Source organism: Pan paniscus, chromosome 14 (genome assembly GCF_029289425.2).
Source record: "Pan paniscus chromosome 14, NHGRI_mPanPan1-v2.0_pri, whole genome shotgun sequence".
Taxonomy (NCBI): Eukaryota; Metazoa; Chordata; class Mammalia; order Primates; family Hominidae; genus Pan; species Pan paniscus.
In genome coordinates, this window is record NC_073263.2 from 34,165,881 (window position 1) to 34,185,914 (window position 20,034).

The window sequence follows — 20,034 nt, forward strand, 5'->3', positions numbered from 1 at the left end:
GCTTAAAGATGGCTATTTTTTGCCAGTATCTTCTCACGGTGCTTATCAGTGTCCTAATCTGTTTTTCTTGTAAGGACACCAGTCATGTTGGATTAGAGCCCACTCTATGACCTCATTTTACCTGAACTATCTCTTTAAGGGCAGTGTTTCTAAATATAGTCACATTCTGAGGTACTGGGGGTTAGGACTTCAGCATGTCAATGTGGGGAGCACACAATTCAGCCCAGGTATGGTCTCATTTTATACGCCAGGAAACTAAAATTCAATAAAGAAAACTGAATTGCCAAGCTCACTCAGCCATTAGGTGATGTCTCTAAGATTGGACTTAGCTGTGAATTCAAATGGCATGCCATTACAGCCTGCAGTCACTCCAATAACTAACTTGTGTTTAACTTCTCAACGTTTACATGTGACACATCATCTCATTGAATCTCCTGAGAAAAGCAAATCAGATTTACCTTGGACTCATTTGGCCATCTCTACTCTTATATATCTCTGCTTTGAAAGCCTGGGGGCAGGAGAGGAAGTTCTAGAATCCTCTCGCAGCCTACTCTTTACCCACAACCTTTCCCCACTAGCTGAACTTTGTGATTTTGGGGATGCTAGAGGACAATCTGACCAAAACTTGACTCTGAAAGGGGTCCCAAATGTTGGCTGCAGCTAAGAAGCAAATTTGCCCAAGATAGTGGCAGGGTGAGGATTCATCACCAATGTTGATCCCAACTGATCTCTGTCAAACCTCAGGTGCTAACCAAATCTGAGAGTAGACAGATGGACTCAAGGATGAGGGGTTGAAAGATGAACATGTGTTCCTGAATCCCTGGTGGAGTTGGCCCAAGAGGAAACATACTATTCCCATCATTTCAAAGTACCTAAATGGGCCTTGTATTTTAAATACCAAGAGTATTATTTTCTTAGAAGATTAAAAAGAAATGTTAACAAAAGTATTTGAATGCTCACTGACAGTTTCTTCTAAGGAAGAATAAAGCAAAAGTGTATTGCTAGTGACTATGTGTTTGGTGCTTGAGAACTTTTTCTATGTGTGCCTACACAGAAACGAGGAGACCTTAATTCAAGTGCCTGGTACTAATGTTAGTGAAGAAATCAGTACATCTCTCTGAGCCTCAATTCTCTTACCTACAGGCTGGATGAGATGATCTTTAATGTTCTTATAGGTCTAAGCTTTTATGCACAAACCCAACTTTTGTCTTTTTTTTTTTTTCAGCTTTCTCCTCACCAACTCTTCAAAGATCCAGTTGATACAAAAGGCACATGCTAAAATATGATTCCCCAGTCCTGACCAAGCTGATGTGGTCTTCTCCAAGTCCCCAGTCCTGACCAAGCTGAATCTCCTTTGTCACTCATGGGGCAACAGGGACTTACCTGCCAGTGCAGGAGAAAGGAGAGATCCTTTAGAACAGGAGCTAAAGGCATCCTTTAGAACAGATGCCAGGAGCTCACGCAAAATGCTTGAAGAAAGGGGCTTAGCCAGAAACCGAACTGGGAGTTGATGCCCAGTTTAGGAAGAGTTCAAATCGAGGAGTCAGAAGCAGCAAATTCTACATCAGATCCACAAATTCTTAACTAGAAGAATAAAAACAAGTCAAATCAAGTTGGGCTCAAAAGGAATATAGGGGCAGAAGAGGTGATGCGCAGATGGGTGTGCCTGGCCGAATGGGGGGTAGGCACAGGCAGTGCACACCATTGATTTCTTTGCTTCCTTTTTTAAAGATTTTATTTTTAAGAGCAGTTTCAGGTTCAAAGCAAAGTTAGAAGTACCAAGATTTTTTCCATATACCCCTGTCCCTACACATGCATAGCCCCCTCATTATCAAAATCCCCTATCAGAGTGTAATAAATGACAATGAACCTACGTTGGACGCATCATAATCACGTAAAGTCCTGGTGTACATTAGCTTTCACTCTTGGTGTTGTACATTCTATGAATTCGGACAAATGTGTAATGGCATGTGTCCACTGTTATGGTATCATACAGAGCACTTTCACTGCCACAAAAATTTTCTGCTCTCTGCCTATAGTTGGGGATCAGAAACCAATACCCCAAAATATGGCATTTTGACATGCTGAACTGAAGAAGCTTTAACGTCTCTCTGACCTTCCCTCTTCTGCCCCACTTTCTTTCCCAAAACCTAGGATTATCTTGTTCCCTTATCTGCTTAAAGTCCGAACCTGCCAAAGAAGAAAACAATGACCTCTGCCCCCTTCCCTGAGTTTCCCTTAACTGAACCTAGATTCCAGGAAGAAAGATTGAAGTCTGTCAACACACCTGGACAGACTTTTATCACAAACCATTGTCCACTCTGCGAACCCAACAGATTTTGTCCCAGACAACTGTATTCTCTTCAAGCCCATTGAATTCTCCCTAGGAATCATGCATTGCCCCTCAACAGAATTCCTCTTGTCCCTACTCACATAGTTTGCTTTGCCAGGATCCTAAGATTTTTTTGGAAAACCTTAGGACCAGGAGGTATTCTTGTGGACTCATTCTGTTTTTCTGTAACCTCAAGATGGTGTATAAGCTTCTGCCCCCCAATGGGGGGTTGGAGTAATCACTGTGTCTCCTGTGTGAAAGTAAACAAATTTGTATGCCTTTTTCCCAGTTAATCTACCTCCTGTGAGTTGATTTTTTAGTGAAACTTCAGAGGGCTCTTTGACTCCTACAGTATTTATCCCTCCCCCTCCCTTCAGCCCCTACCAACCACTGATCTTCTTACTGCCTCCACAGTTTTACCTTTTCCAGAAGGTCATATAGTTGAAATATTACAGTCCGTTACCTTTTCAGATTAGCTTCTGTCACTTAGTAATATATATTTAAGATTCCTCCATGTCTTTTCATGGCTTGATAGTTCATTTCTTTTCAGTATTAAGTGATATTCCATTGTTTGATGTACCACAATTTATCCCCTACCTACTGAAGGAATACCTGGTTGTTTCCAAGATTTACCTGGCCACCTATGGAATACTGTAGTTTCCAAAACTGGCCATAAGATATTTCCTACTATTCTTGCATATTGCAGTTGCATAAGAATGGCGTCCTAAGATTTTCCAGAAATTTGGCACTTCTCCATCAAGACATGGATTCTACTTCCTCTTCCCTTAAGTCTAGGCAGATTTGTGACTGACTGGTAACCATAGAGCATGGTAGAAATTACACAGAGTGATTTCTGAGGTTATAAATGATGAAGCTCATCTACCTCACAGGAACATAGGCATTGAGTCCTGAGCCACCAAGCAAGTGTCCAACTACCCTGAAACTGCCATGTGGTGAGGAAGCCCAAACTTGATGTGATTTCACCTCTTCTGCCCCTATTCCTTTTGTGCCCAACTTGATTTGACTTGTTTTTATTTTTCTAGTTAAGTGAAAAGATAGCAAGGGGAAGCACTGAAGCTGCATTGTGAGCGAGAGATGCCCAGCCACCATGCAGCTGCTCCACCCACCTCACCCTCAGCCTACTTTCCTCCACCCTCAACCTTGTACTTTTGTTGCTCCAAACACTGTCTGGTTACAATCAGAGGAGAGATTCCAAGACAGTAGCACCCAGCTAAACCCTTCCTGAATTCGCAACTCACAAAAGTTATAAAAGACAATAAAATGACTGTTCTTTAAGTTATATGTTTTGAAGTGAATTATTATTCAGCAACAAATAACCCATAACATCATCCTTTTTTCCTCACCTCCACTTCCCAGTTTTGCCTCCAGTCTGAGTACTTAAAGTTAGGCCTACAAATCCAGTCCTTTCCCTTCAAAGGAAACTTATTATAAACTGAGGCATCCAGAAAAAGGCTGTCATGAGGTTTTAATGTCATTCTCTGCTCTCTTCATTAAGATATAAATAACCCTGGTATAATTTTTTCCTCTTGTTTAGATGCAAATATACTTAAGAACTGAACTCTCCCAGTTGTTTATAATTGCGTCCATACCATAATCCCAAAACAATTTTAAAAAGAGAATAAAATTAATTATTTATTGGTTTTATATTTTTATCCTCCTGGAATCCATTAAACCAACCATATTTTATTGAGTTTCTCATTTGGAGAAGGAGATGATTTGTCTTGTTTTTACATTTTCCTTTGTTCTTATCTTGGCAATTAACTATTGGATGATTTGTTAATTAGATAACTGACATCCAAAGGCACTTCATTCATTAAAAAAGTAAAATAATAACAGCTCATCATCTAGGGAAAAGTGCAGAGGAAAAATGATCAATTTTTAACATCGTGGTCGATGTAGGTAGTTGAACTTGAATATGTTTACCAAACAACTAAATGCAGACCAATGCTTTTGGAAGCTAACTTTAACATGAATAAACTTGGTTATCCTAATTGCCCTTAGGAAATGACGGCACATGTTTAATAAGAAGGAAAAAAGTAGAGTGGCTTTTCAATGTGACTCTTTCCTATGACATTTCTTACCCCACTTTTAGCAGAATCAACTAAAATCATACGAAAAGAAATCATGCCTTTTAAACTTGTCTAGTTAGTTCTTTATAACTCAGAGAAGCACCCCTATTCAAAGTATTTTCAGCTTCAAAAAAAATCCCCACCCTCAAAAAATATTTGTTTACCCTTGAAATTGTTTTTGCTATCACCACATGAATTCTGAAGAAAGGTTTGATTATATTGTTAAATCAGTGTTGATTTAAACATGGATCGACCTCCCACATAGCCACCATATCTGAGTTGTTGCTAGAACTGAAAGAAACTGGAAGGAAATGATCAAAATTTCCCTAAAAGCACTAACCATCCCTTTGCACAAATTGCCCTGGTAGGAAAAATCTCAGTCCTGCCTACCCTAATGTGAACTAATTTGGTCTACAGTGACACAGAGAAGGCACACATAAGGAGACATTTTCCAATGTTTAGAATTCTTTTCACTGCTATAGAAAGCATCTTGCTATAGTAAGAAAAAGGCCAAAGATCTGCCTTACACAGCTCGGGATCTTTCTCCTTTGGCCTTAGCATTTGGGGCTGGAGATACTATTTGTGGAATGAGGCTGAGGAAATGAGCCAAAATGAATTTCAGGCTTGCCAGAGCTTACAATCTTAATGTAAATTCAACAATTAGCAATGCCTCAGCTGTGAAGCTGGAAAAAATTCCACACATCAGATGGTGAGAGAGGCTTCTTGGAAAAATCATTTCCATTTTACTGTTGTTATGCTGTCATGTCCTCGCTCAACTAACCTTGAAAGCAGACCTGAACCCTATGAGTCATCGACTCACAAAGATGCCCCCAGAAAGGTAACGTCCTTATTCGGGCAAAGTAGAACTATGAAACTGTACAAAGTCTATGCAGGGAAAGAGATTTAAAATATGATATGATATGAGGTACAGGATGTATCATCAGCTTCAAAAACTGCTGAGGTTAATGGACATTGTTGGATGCCAAGAGGATCCAATTAAATTAAGATACTTCTTATAAGAATCAACAGCTCTAACATGTCCTTGTCAGCCTAAAGCTTATGGCAGGTGTGATCCTGTAATATGACTCTTTTTGGTTTGTTTTCTGAAGTTTTTCAAGAAGGCAGAAAACACACATTACACACCATGGAGTCAATACCTGCCTGCCCCCAGCAAAACGTGGGTCTCCTTCCCTCATTTCCCCACCTTGGTGTTTTTCTAAAGAGGAAGAAAAATGTAAATGTGCATGTGCATATTTCATCATCCAATTGGAAAGAATATAATGATATGGGAACTTGAGGGAAAGACCTGAAATTCTAAGGACTTCACATGCTAAACACAATTACTTACTCTCTGGGGGGTTTTCCCCAAAAATCATTCACCCTTATTTTCATTGTTGGTCATTATAGATGATGCAAACTTTGTGACCATCCTCAAAACCAAGGACCGTGTTCCGTTTCAACCTCTTAATCAATTATACATCACACCCAGTCTGGGAGTAAATCTTGCTAGTTCCCTCAAACTTTCTTCTTCATGACTTTTCCTCATTCCTTCATATCATAAAATACCCCCATTTTCTATATTAAACTCTGTTCTGAGTGCGGATCAAACACGATCAATATTTTAATACAAATGTCCCCCAGTTTTTCTCCATCAAACATCCATTCAGCTTATATCTTAGTTTGGATTTCCCCCCAAGCAGAGCCTGAGAAAGAATTCAGGTGCAAGTAGTTTATTTGGGAAGTGATCCCAGGAAGCACCTGGGCACTCTGGGGAAGCCAGACAAGGAAGGGAGGAAAGCAAGTGAAATTCCTACTGTGGGCAACCGTGCTGAGATCCAACTGGGGACCTTCTAAAATACCACACTTCACATCCCAGATTGTCCCACCAAGGCACATTCATCCACCAACTCGTGTTCCACGTTGTTGGGGGATTACTTGCAAGACTTCTTGATTCTGCAGAGCTTCCAGCCTGCACGGTGCACAGGCAAGGGTGCACTCCTGTGGCCAGACAACGTCCTCTGGCAAAATGGTTAGGGAGTACCCACTAAAGCTGCAAGTGATCTTCAGAGAGGACTGAGTGGACACAGGCAAGGCTCCCCCAATGATGCCTGCTACCTACTGCCTGTGCCTGAACCAGGCAAATGCTGGGCTATACACACAATGGGTAGTTTTGTTTGTTGAATGAATATTCAGATATATATTCTCTCCCCTTTGATTCTCTAACTGAATTATGATTCCTATTTGTATCTTCCCTCAGATAGAACCTTTAACCCAATCATTCATTTACCCATCTTTTAATCTGTACAGAAAGCTTCCTGTCTCCATTCTGCAAATACTTGTTTTGAACCCAATTATCTCAGAGCTCTTCTCTCTCTTATGCACTGTCAAGACGATTTACTTCAAATGGGCAAAGAGCTCCAGCTCATGGCCCCTGCTTTTGAATCTCAGAAAAAGAAACGGATATCTTTCTCAACCACAGGGCTGTATCGCCAGTCTTTTCAGAAGTTTGAAAAATGTTTAATTATTTCAGATTCGCATTATGTTCACATCTATTTACATAAGTAAAAAGGAAATGTGTTCTTTTATATTAGCCTCTTATTCAATCAGCAAATAAGGGCAAAAAATTTCACCACAGCAAATTCTGTTGATTTTGTATTTAAATCACAATTGTTTCTTTGTAAAAGAGCTTGTAGTAAAGTCCATACAGAACTAGAAAGAATCATGTGCCAAAAAATGCGAGCTGCCATCCAGAAACTCATTTTGTTTTCCATATGAGATATTAACTATTGATTTTTCTTTTTCCTATCACAACGTCCTGTTCTTACAACCTGGGGTGCCTCTTAATCCTTGTTTGTGGAGACTGTAACACTTTATCAACCCTCAAAATATTTTTCTATCTGAGAGTGATTTTTTTAGTGTCACTAGTATATCTAAGTATTTTGGTGCTGTAAACGTGTGTGTTGGGGATTCAGGGACGTCATTTCTCACCCTCTGACATGGCCTAAGTACTACATTTTCTTACAGGTTGGAGAAATAGCCTTAAGGCTATTGATGGGAGTGTCCTGTAGGGTCTCTTGTCTGGCTCATATTTGCAATGAACCTGCCTTTAGACTGCAGCGATAAAAAGGACATAATCCTTAAGTGATTCATAATCCTTAAGAGAAGCTCCACCAATTTATGTGGCAGGCCTTAATCTCATGTGAAGATTTAATGAGAACCACATGCAGTCAAAAGTATACCCTGCATCTGTTACAGCAGACAGCTCTGCAAAAGCAGAGCAATACCTCGTGTGAAGACCATCTAGTCAGACATTTTTAACTGACAGCAATGACCCTAACAGAGAACCTGGGGGAAAGAGAAACAAAAAAATAAAAAAGATAACCAGTGCAGCAAATATTGATCCATTATATGCTTTCTGGTAATTTCTGAATATTCCCCAAAAGAAAAGCAAGACATGGATAATTTATGTGCCTATTGAAAGTAATTTTCCAAGCATGAATGGCTGAAGGATTGTAATTTCTTTCCCCCCAGTCATTATAGGTCTCCCTGAGGTCATACAAATAACCAGCATCCTTTCATCCTAAACACCGCTAAGCCCAGGTTGAGATATGAGCCTATTAAAATTCGGTTTAAAGAAGAATTTTATTTTGCCGATGATCTCATTTATTAATTGCTGACTGCCTCTTAAAACCTTCAGTGGAAGACAAAGAGACCTTCAAATCCTTTCTCTGAGAATTAAAGCTTTCATTTAAGGATTCCAGATGGGTTGTATCTAGGTATTAAAGTTCAAGTACTTTAACCACCAAAAGATAAAAGGAATTTTACCCAGTTTTGTTCCACAATTGCCACCCAGTATTTCTTCAGTCCTGGCCAAACTGAGCATCAATTTAAATTAGATTTACTCACGGGACCCTCTGTAATCACAGTCAACACAAGATATTAGGGAGTTTAGGGAAGGTGTCTATTAAACGACAATTAAAGCTGTCAGTCTTCCAGAGCTTATTTTCAGTTAATTTGATCCTAGTAGACAGTCATATTGGACTGCTGTAAACAAAGAGGCTTGCTTTACAATACAAGCTGAGATCCAGAGCTGGCTGCCTGAAACCTGGTGAAGGTGCAGGCTTCACTTTGGCCTTAAGATGGCTTCATCTGTTCCTCTGAATAAATGACTTCAAAATCACTTCAACTGTTTAAATCCTCCTGAAAGTCCTAACGCTCACCAAAGAAGAGTTTAACTGGCACCTTTCAGAGAAAGGAGTCAGCAATGAGGTTCTGGGTACTGATTGGCATTTCCTTTTGATGTGAAGTCTCATGGAAATTATTTAGGACTAGGTGTTCTCCATCCTGCATATAGGCAATAGTAAAGAGAGCGCTTTGCACCTAGAATGTGCCTGAAATCGCCTATCAAAAGTCTTAGGTTATCCACACCCTTTAATGCAGTGCTTTCATGTTCAGGGGTTTATCCTGAAGAAACAATCAGATAATGATGCAGATGCATGAACAAATATGTTTGCTGCAGTATTACATGTAGACAAGATGTAAAGCAGACTTGCTTTTGTGACTCCTCCTGCCTCATTCTCCTTAAGCCACCCCAAACCCCGTATCATTTTTCTCCACCATAAAAACCTCTTCAATGTCACTGTCCTCTTAGGCATTTACCTGGAGAGTGGTGTCCTACACAGGTTGAAAATTCCAGGACCTGGGCATTTCTCCATTCCACCCTCGGGTTCATACTCTCTACAGTCCCCAAGGCTAGAAAAACAGAAACTTTTTTTATATATTTTTATACTAAGGTGTTCATGGATTAACATTGCTTCTACTAGGTAGTGTTTTATGTTGTAAAATGAGATCTTCCTAAAGAAAAGACTTTAAACCAAAAATGGGAATTTCAGGCTCCACATAAGCCCAGCAATAAGGATGTTTGTAGTTTAAAATTCATTTTAAAAATATCTTTTCAGTGTGTGGGTGTGTGTCTTAGTTTATTTGTTATGTTTCATTATGAAAAGATATTCATGCTTATTATAGAAAATGTGGGAAATGAAAGGAGAAAGGAAGACAAAATTCATCCATATTCCCACCATGCAGAAATAGCATTTTTAACATTCTATTGTGTTTCCTTTCAGTCTTGGTAATATGCATAAATGTTTGTTTTTTCTGTGGAGTCATAATTATAGTATATGTACCATTCTGAATTTTTTATTTTGCACAGTTATGGAAAAACATCAGAATAGTTCTACCCTAGTAAGGCTTTCCATGGGGCCACACTTTACAGTAGTTCACTATTTCACTCTTTCTTCATGCATCAATTTACCTGCCAAGGATACTTTAAAAGCATTTGCCTCCTCTTTATGGACGTCCCATTCACTCCCATCTCTATATTACATTGGAAATCTTCACCGTATCTAGCTGGTAAGTAAATTTCTCCAAATGAACATTTCAGAGGCATTTAAACCAGAGCAACTCCACCTTGAATAGGAGCTGGGTAAAATGAGGCTGAGACCTACAGGGTTGCATTCCCAAGAGGTTAAGGCATTCTTAGTCACAGGATGAGATAGGAGGTCAGCAGGAGATACAGATCATGAAGACCTTGCTGATAAAACAGGTTGTAATAAAGAAGCCAGATAAACTCCACCCAAACCAAGTGGCAATGAGCGTGACCTCTGGTTGTCCTCAATGCTACACTCCCACCAGAACCATGCCTGTTTACAAATGCTATGGGAATGTCAGGATTTTACCCTATATGGTCTAAAAAGAAAAGGCGTGAGTAATCCAACCATTGCTTAGCATATAATCAAGAAATAACCATAAAAATGGGCAACCAGCACCTTATGCTGCTGCTCTGCCTATGGAGTAGCCATTCTTTATTCCTTTACTTTCTTAATAAACTTGCTTTCACTTTACTCTATGGACTCGCCCCAAATTCTTTTTTTTTAGACGGAGTTTAGCTCTTGTCACCCAGGCTGGAGTGCAAAGGTGCGATCTCGGCTCACCGCAACCTCCACCTCCTGGATTCAAGCGATTCTCCTGCCTCAGTCTCCCAAGTAGCTAGGATTACAGCCGCCCACCACCACTCCCGGCTAATTTTTTGTATTTTTAGTAGAGACGGGGTTTCGCCATGTTGGGCAGGCTGGTCTCAAACTCCTGACCTCAGGTGATCCACCTGCCTTGGCTTCCCAAAGTGCTGGGATTACAGGCATGAGCCACCGCCCCCGGCCCCCAAATTCTTTCTTGTGCAAGATCCAAGAACCCTCTCCTGGGGTCTGGATGGAGACCCCTTTCCGGTAACAAAATCACTAAAATTCAGTTCTGGAACAGGGAAAGAACTGGAGTGAGTTTAAACAATGTAGATGCAGCTGATGCCTAGCAGGAGGACACAGGCTACAAAAGGCCACCCCAGCAGGAGGGCCGGGTCACAGCAATCCTGGTGAGAGCCTCTGCTACGCAGCTCCCTCTGGGGCTGTTTAGGACAGCACCCTGCTGCCCACCTGAGACTCAGCCTCTGCTTCCCAGTCACTTTGGGCACCACAGGAAGCCCCTGTGATAACACCCACGGGCTCTAAAAACTGTGTTCTTGGTATCCCTGAGGACAGCTCATTTCTGCCACCAAAAATATACTGTCCCCCTGCTCCCTCACCCTTCTTCATTCAAGAGCATGGACTGAAGGTGTAAGGGGGGCGTAGGAGCCCTACAGTTGTTTATGATTTGGTGAGCACATTCCCATTTCTATCTGGGCTGTTTTTTTCTTTTTCCTTTTTTTCCTTTTTTTTTTTTTTTTTTTGAGATGGAGTCTCGCTCTGTTACCAAGGCTGGAGTGCGGTGGTGCTATCTCAGCTCACTGCAACCTCCACCTCCTGGATTCAAGCGATTCTCTTGCCTCAGCCTCCTGAGTAGCTGGGATTACAGGCATGCACCACCAGGCCCAGCTATTTTTTTTTGTTTGTTTGTATTTTTAGTAGAGATAGGGTTTCACCATGTTGATCAGGCTGGTCTCGAACTCCTGACCTCATGATCCACCCACCTCAGCCTGCCAAAGTGCTGGAATTACAGGCGTAAGCCACTGCACCCAGCCTTTTTTCCTAATTTTGCTACTGACCTTGTATAATCCCACTTGGTAACTGATAAATTATTTTGGTAATAGGCTCAGATTAAACGGATAAGGTGCAGCCAAATGTTTCTGAAGGAAACAAGGTGGGGAGATGCAACATTTTTAGTCAACCCAATAAGTCATACTTTTTGAATAATATTTAAAGAGGACACTAAAAGGAGAAGAAGACGGGAAGAGGTAAGATGAGAATGAGGTAGAGTTCAGCTGATATGGGTATCTTATTTGTAAATGGCATGTCATTATATTAATGGATTTGAATTACATCAAACATTTCTATAAAGATTGGTTTGAATTAAATTTCAACATGTTATAAAGAGCCTTTTGCTCATTTAGGGAGGCCTTAATAATGTTTACAAATAATTAATAAACACTTAGGAGGGCTATCAGATTTCTAGTAACTAACAATATGCTGATCTACCCAGAGACTTGGAAAGAGCTAGATTCACAATGTATGATGACCGACCACCATGTTTGCTACCCTTCACATGAGAGACTATGTACACAGCATAGTGAGAACACTAGGAAAAATGGCTCCTTCTCCTCACCTAGCAACTGTTAACCCCCTTGGCAGCAAGTGGGGTGCTCAGAAATGGCTTATGAAGCAAAAACTGCTTCTCAAAGGAGATTCAGGGGACTGGGGCCAATGGGATTCCCAAGAAGTCAGAGCTTTCTTCTGAAGTCTTGGCCATGAAGTCATTCAACTGGCTGTCATGACTCTTTTCATTCTCCAATCCAGGTCTATTTAGTCTTCTAATAAAAACAGAGGAAAGAGGTACCCAAATTAGAATAAAAGAGCAGAGGAAGCTGAAATGGTCAACAATATGCATTGTCACCCTGCTAAATGACTTGTCAGGTACATAGCTCAGTAGAGTGAAAAGAATGGTGTGTTTATTTTTCCATGTTCTTATGTAGTCAGAATAAAATTCAGGAAATGAAATAGAATCTCCATTTTTAAAACAAATAATTACCATCTTATTTAATGTTTTACAGATATACTGAATAATGTTTTCCTGCCTCTACAGGTTTTTCTTCATGAAGAGTTCCCTGTTAGAGACGTTGCTGCACATCTACCTGGTGAAGGCATAATTTTATCACTCTTATAATTAATTGCTTTATAGGATGAATTGACCTCTTCAGTTTTTGTAAAAATGATGCGTTTATATGTTTTATCACAGTAAAAAAAAATCAAAATAACATGATGTACTGAAAAAGAATGAAGAGATGCCTCAAATCTATTTTTAAAATTCTGGGAAACCAGATATTTGGAGAAATTATTTGAATCACAGTGAAAAGACACATCATTTACTGGTTAAAAGTTGGCATGCTTTAATAACGCAACAGGGTTTACAGGTCGTGAGACCCTTCCACTAACCTTTCTAATGGCATAAAGTGTGTTCAGGGCTGCCATTTCCCAAAGGACTGAGGACTAAGCAGAGAAGAGCCAGTCTCTAATCATGGTCTAAAGACTTCAAAGAGGGTCATCTTCTGGCTTCATTCTCTCTGCTCTGGTTCCCAGCAACCAGCCGTGCTGTAGATTTTTCAGTATCTCTGAGGGAAGGACACCCACTCGATCACATTCATGTTCAGTTAATTTACTTTCTTTTTTTTTTCCTTTCTTTCTTTTTTTTAGAATCCAATGGCTATTAGCCCTTAGTGGAAACCATACAGCAGCAAAAGCCACAAAGGCAAGATAGATGGCTTTGCTATGTATCCTATAGATAGCATTACTTTTCTCAGATTCCAAACCTCATCCTGATTTCACCTTGATCCTTTGTAAAACTGTGCCTTGATTTTCACTTTGTGCTTTCAGGATAAAATGATCTTAGGCCAAACCCAGCTTACCAATACTCCAGCACCCATTCTAAGTATGTGCTATCCTGGTACCTCTAGCATGGCACTCCTGGAGGTCAGACTATGTTTTCTCACCTTTTTACACCTGGGACTGGCATACTGTAGGCCTCAGTGAGTTTGTAAAAGAAGCGAGAAGGGAAAGGAGGGAGGGAGAGGACTGGATCTAGACATATAGAATATGTGAACTTTATTCAGTAAATTTTTGAAACAATATCTTTGTTCATGTATTATATATTTAATTTTTTTCACCCAAGAAAAGAACATAAGAAAGTGCCAAAGATCACAAACTACAGTATTGATACCAGTAAAATAAAGACCAATCATAACAATAACAAAGTGGGATTTATACCTTAAAACTCTTTATTCTCACCCTGACATCCTAATTTTTTGTGGCATGTCTTTAAAATAATAGGCAGTGGTCCCATTAATATTTTTCAACTGCAAAAGTCCAAAGATTTGAGTACGATAATGAGCATGATAAGAAACAGTATGTTTATTCAGTCTTGAAGGATCTCTCCACAACTTACTTATTTACAGCAAAGGGGAAAATAGTACCTTCACAGTGGCAGACACCACCTTAGCAAAGTGAGCAAAGCTAACATCACTAGCAGGTACACGTATCAACACCACATACTCCCTGATAAGACACACCAAGTCGGGAAGCTTGAGGTCAGGAGTTCAAAACCGGCCTGGCCAATAGAGTGAAACCCTGTCTCTAGTAAAAATACAAAAATTAACCGGGCGTGGTGGCACATGCCTGTAGTCCCAGCTACTTGGGAGGCTGAGGCAGAAGAATCACTTGAATCTGGGAGGTTGAGGTTACAGTGAGCCGAGATCGCGCCACTGCACTCGAGTCTGGGCAACAAAGTGAGACTCCGTCTCAAAAAACAAAACAAAACAAAGATGCACCGAGTAGGGCACAGGATCACTATTGTCATATTCTTGCTGAAAACGCATAATCTGAATTTGATCATGAGGAAAACACAGACAAATCCAAACAGAGGGAAAATTTACAAAACAACTAACTCTTATTTTTCACAAGTGTCATAAAAGTTCAAGAAAGACTGAGAAATTGTCCCAGAATGGAAGAGACTAAGAGGTTGGGGCAACTAAATGTGTGATCCTTCAGAAATTTTTGAATAAGGTCTATAGATTAGTTAATAGTAACATATCATGTTAATTTCCTGGTTTTGATCATTATATAAATATTATGTGTCATGCTAACATTTGGGAGGCTGGGTGAAAGGTATATTGGAATTCTTTGTACTATTCTACTACTTTGTTGTATGTCTGAAATTATTTTAAATAAATAGTTAAATTTTTTAAATTAAACAATTCTAAACATCTGGATATTAGATTTCAGTGCATATCTGTGAGCACTGAATCTGTGAGCATATTCTTGAGAAAAAGCAAATAAAGATTGTAAAGTTGCTGGTATTTACTTTACGTCAGTGGATAACAAACATTTTGTCATTTTAATTACAGACAGAAAGAGCTACAGAGAGTCAGAAAGACAACCTAAATTGGTATGTCTGCATTGACAAAGCAGTTCAAAGGGAACCAGGGATGCATCTTAGAGCCACACCAAGGAGGCTGTCTCTGTCGCTGTCACAGCCTGTGCTACCAGAATCAAAGGCAGGCTTTTCTCTGATTGGTTAGGTCAGGCTGCTAATGAGGCAAAGGTCATGGATTAGATTCATTCTCAGGGCCGGTGAATGTCACTTTCTCCCTTGGCATTTTGCTGATCACAAGAGACCGAGGTGTAAAAGTTTGACTGCAACAGCAAGAGACCAGCCCTACTGTGGGAAAGAACTAAAACACCATCCCTAAGGTCACGTTTAAACATGATGGACACACTTGAATATAATCACTGTCACCTAAATGTGATTCTAAAAATAACTGCCCAGGAAAGGAATCCCTTATTAGATTCGCTTTCCTCTCTTCGCCGTGTAATTAGGAGACCTGGAAGGGTGAGGCTGATTGGCCTCTGTGCAAGCCCAGACATTCTAGTGAGCCCCATTGCCTCTGTAGCAGAAGTGTGTGATGGCTTTGAAGGCTGTGCTCTCTGATTTAACAGCACTTACGCAGACACCAAAGTACACAAAGCATGAGGCTCCTCGCCTTCTCCTGACAGTTAGACATCTTTCAGCTTTCATATTCCAAAAATTTATTGAGAGGGGGCTCCATTCATAAAAATTATGTTCCTGAGTCTCATGTGTTTACTCGGAGAGCCTCCCTGACGTACTTAGGATTCCAAAGTGGGAGGTAAATATGTGCTGGAAAATTATCTATTCCAAATATCAGCGTGTTTTACAGCCAAAAGCAGCTAAGGAATCAGAAGAGGTTTCAACATATGATTAATTTTAGAATGGTAAACACACAGTGATTTGAAAGTAAATTTACTTACAGGGTGAAATACAAAACAAAGTTAGCAGGCTTCACTCGCTTCCACCTACAGTTAGAACAATTAGATACACACTACACGAAAAGTTGTCTCTTGAGATTCTTTAAACACAAGGATTTGTAAATATAAGAAGTCAGGAAACAGGGAGGTGTCTCTGCAAAGCAATGCTGCCCACCTCTCCACTTTCTCCAATGAGCTGTGGATTTCCAGGTCCTCCCCAGCACTTTCAATCCAGGTAAGGACTGGAAATGTAAGACAAACCAAAAAGACTTTTTTTTTTTTTTTAAATCCCTGTCGCTCCTCCTGATATCAATGTACTCAATAGATCGCAGGGAAATTAGCTGTTTCACTGGGTTGAGACTTGTCAGAAGCTCCTCATAATAACAGAAACAAAATAAAATCTAGAAATGCATCTTCCAACTAAAATTTGTGAAACTATGTTCCATCTCTGCTGGATAAAGCTGAGTGCAGCTACAGAAATCAATGTCAGAAAAACCAACAACTGTGGAGTAGAAAGAAAGTAAAATCCCTCAAGACTCTAGAGCCACTGGGTTGTAAATATTCTTAAACCCAGGCTTATAAGACACAGCTGCCAGCCCATATTATACTAAAATGGTTGTGTTATTTTCAGACGAAGCAATTCACATTTGACCACTGCAACTTAATCTATGATTCCCCAAAGGTGGACTTGAATAGACTGCTCTGTGTTTCTTCTTATAGATTTCTACCATCCAAAGAACAGACTAATTTTACATTTCTATCACTCAGTTCCTTTATAAGCTATACCAAACATAAGGAGTAAATAGTCTAAATTATTTCCCTCCCTGGAAATATTTATAAAAGTTTATCTCACTTCACACACACATTTTGCAAGGAAAGGTTACCTATAACAGATTGGTGCATGAAATAATATACAATGTCCTGGCTCCAAGCAAAGCATGGAATATAATGAGAACTTACCTCCTAGTGAGGACCCAGTCTCCCTGCACTGTAGGCTGAGCCCATGAGGGCATGTGTAGAATCACGTCTATTGTTGGAAAGACAGACAGAAAAGCAGTCCCCCATTCAGAGGCTGAACCCCTCCAACTGATTCACTTGACCCCCTTTTTGTTCATCCTTGTATTTGGGAATCACAAAGAATTTCTTTTCACAGTTTATTCGGCATATTTGCACCCAATATCTCATGGAAAGTAAAGAGTGTGATGATCATTTTGTAGATGAGAAAACTGAGACACAGGCAGAGGCGATCATGGTGACATAGTTAGTGCCTGCAGAACTGTGCAGCTACTCCTTGGTCCTAGAATCAAATTCTCTCTCTCAGGCCAGAGTTGCTCCACATCAGCATCACATTGTCTGTCCAATATCCTCAGTGTCTGTGTGTGCTGGCACCTTCCATCACCTCTCTTTTCCCTCAAAATCCACAACATGCACATTTGCCCAAAGAGCCCCTATTAATCATACTAAAATGTTACCTGAAACTGAATGCTAAGATGTTACAGGAAAGGGGTCTGGATCCAGATGCCAAGAGAGGGTTCCTGGATCTCATGCAAGAAAGAATTCAGGGTGAGTCCCCAGTGCAAAGTGAACGGAAGTTTATTAAGAAAGTAAAGGAATAAAAGAATGGCTACTCCATAGACAGAGTAGCCCGAGGACTGCTGGTTGCCCATTTTTATGTTTATTTCTTGATGATATGCTAAACAAGGGGTGGATTATTCATGCCTCCCCTTTTTAGACCATATAGGGTAACTTCCTGATATTGCCATGGCATTTGTAAACTGTCATGGCTCTGGTGGGAGTGTAGCAGTGAGGATTACCAGAGGTCACTCTTGTCACCATTTTGATTTTGTTAGGTTTTGGCCAGCTCCTTTACTGCACCCTGTTTTATCAGCAAGGTCTTTATGACATATATTTTGTGATGACCTCCTATTTCATCCTGTGACTTAGAATGCCTTAACCATCTGGGAATGCAGCCCAGTAGGTTTCAGCCTCATTTTACCCAGCTTATCTTTAACATGGAGTTGCTCTGGTTCACATACCTCTGACAAAGTGTCCTTTGCTTCTGAAATTATCATCTTACTGATGTAATGGCCCTGTTTATGATAGAATGATTTTAAAACCTTATTTTTAACTATGAGGACCAACAAGCTAAATAAAAGCTCACTTACATCCAGACACAAGTACACACAAGCAGGTACCCATAAACTTTGGTAAAACTGGCTAAGCGCTGGAACTACAGAATGAATTTGTAATCTGAGTAAACAAACTCCATAATGTTTAAATACTCTGAAAGCTGCCACCATGCAAATGATACCCAGGAGCTGTGTGCAAAGATTGCTCGAAGACACGGTGCGTGCCTCCTCCCTCCTGGAGCATATCCCAGACCTAACTGATGCTCTTATAATTGAGATCCCAGACCCCTCCCCGCATGTTTCCCAACACAGTGATATCCCAGACCCACTCTGATCTCCAGAACAAGTCCCTGAGACTCTACGGCATTATAAAGCTCTCCAGGTGGTTCTGATGACGGCCTTCAGGGGGATTTCCCCCACCAAAAGAGAGAGCCACAAGGAAAAGGAAACCACCTGAATTAGTTCTTTTTCATGCTGCCATGAAGAAGTACCTAAGGCTGGGTAATTTATAAAGGAAAGAAGTGTAATTGACTCACAATTCCACGTGGCTGGGGAGGCCTCAGGAAACTTAACAATCATGGCGGAAGCCAAAATAGAAGCAGGCACCTTCTCCACAGAGCAGCAGGATGGAGTGAGTGCAAGCAGGGGAGATGCCAGAAACTTATAAAACCGTCAGATCTCATGATAACTCACTCATTATCACGAGAATAGCATGGGGGAAACCACCCCCATGATTCAATTACCTCTACTTAGTCCCACCCTTGACATGTGGGGATTATAGGGATTACAATTCAAGGTGAGAGTTAGGTGGGGACACAAAGCCAAACCCTATCACCCCCCTACTACCTGCTCTGAATGCTCAGCAGCCCCCAACACCTTCCTCTAACCATGACATGAGATGCTAAAGGGACCAACGACCAGAATGGCGTAAAGATTACTTTAAACTGAAAACATCTAAACACACAGCAGCTGAGGGAGAAAGGGGCCTCTCTAAACTTCCCTTGTTTTAGCAGAGCTTTCTGAGAATTCAGCCACCAATTAGAAGAAAGAAGGCTAACCCTCAGCACCTAGATGTGAGCATTGAGCCACAATAATTCGCCTTCCAGGGAGCTTCCAAAGAGAAAGGAGAATGACTGTTAGTACCAGGGTGAGAAATCATGTAAAGCCTTATCAGAACCTCCCATACATCCCCACTAAAGCCCTAACAACTCCTTATTATGCTGATCTATAAATATAAACCCTTCCTGGCTGTTTGGAGAGGACTCAGAGAGAGCTTCTGCTTGCTTGTCTGAGGGAGGGAAATATGTCTTCCCTCACTCGCCTTAGGTTCTCCACCTGGGGCCCTGTAAATTAGACTGCCCAAAGACAGATTAACAGGAGAAAAGCAAACAGAAGTTTATTAATGTGTGCATGGTGCATGTAACACATTGGAGTACTCAGGGATCAGTAACTCAAGGGGCATTCAGAACCTTGGCTTTCTTAACCCTCTTGCTAAAGGAAAAGGGGTTTGGGGCTTCTGTCTGCAGGGATCAATCAAATTAAGGGGTAAAAGTTTGTATTTTCCTTTCCAAACTTATAGTAACAGGAGAAAAACACATAAGAATTCCTTCTTTGGATTGTGACTGTCATGAATTTGGTTCTGAGTATTCATTGGTTATTGATCCTTTCCCTCCAAATGTAAACCAAAAATAAAATTCTAAGCCCCCCAGCCAACTGAATGGACTCCTTCTCTTGGCCAAGGGCATTCTAAAGTAAACCTGAAACACTAGCTGAGGCCGTGTTGGGAATGGGTGGTCAGACTTGCCTCATTATACCCTCCCCCCTTTGGAATTCAGGCACAGCTGACCAGCATTAACATTAAAGCAGAGACATTAAGACTGACAGAACAGACTCTTTAATCTGATAAGAAAAACATTCACAATCTACTCTCTCTGAAGCCTACTACCTGGAAACTTAATCTACATAGTAAGAACTTTGGCCTTCACAATCCCTTTTCTTAACCTAGACACTCCCTCTATTGATTCCAGGTCTTTAAACTCTTTCAACCAATCGCCAATTAGAAAATCTTTGCATCCACCTATGACCTGGAAGTCCTCCCCTGCCCTTCCCGTAGGTCCACCTTC

General features: G+C 40.6%; 2 long non-coding RNA genes across 2 annotated transcripts in view; one reads left to right on the forward strand and one right to left on the reverse strand.

Moving 5' to 3' along the window:
• LOC130540758 (uncharacterized) overlaps window positions 1–3,626 on the forward strand; it is a 259,873-nt gene extending 256,247 nt beyond the window's left edge. Inside the window, exon 4 of the long non-coding RNA XR_008954748.2 lies at window positions 1,226–3,626. This is a non-coding gene — a long non-coding RNA (uncharacterized LOC130540758). The remainder of the gene's footprint in view (window positions 1–1,225) is intronic.
• Window positions 1–20,034, reverse strand: part of LOC129393608 (uncharacterized) — a 239,158-nt gene that overhangs the window by 98,156 nt on the left and 120,968 nt on the right. The window lies entirely within an intron of this gene.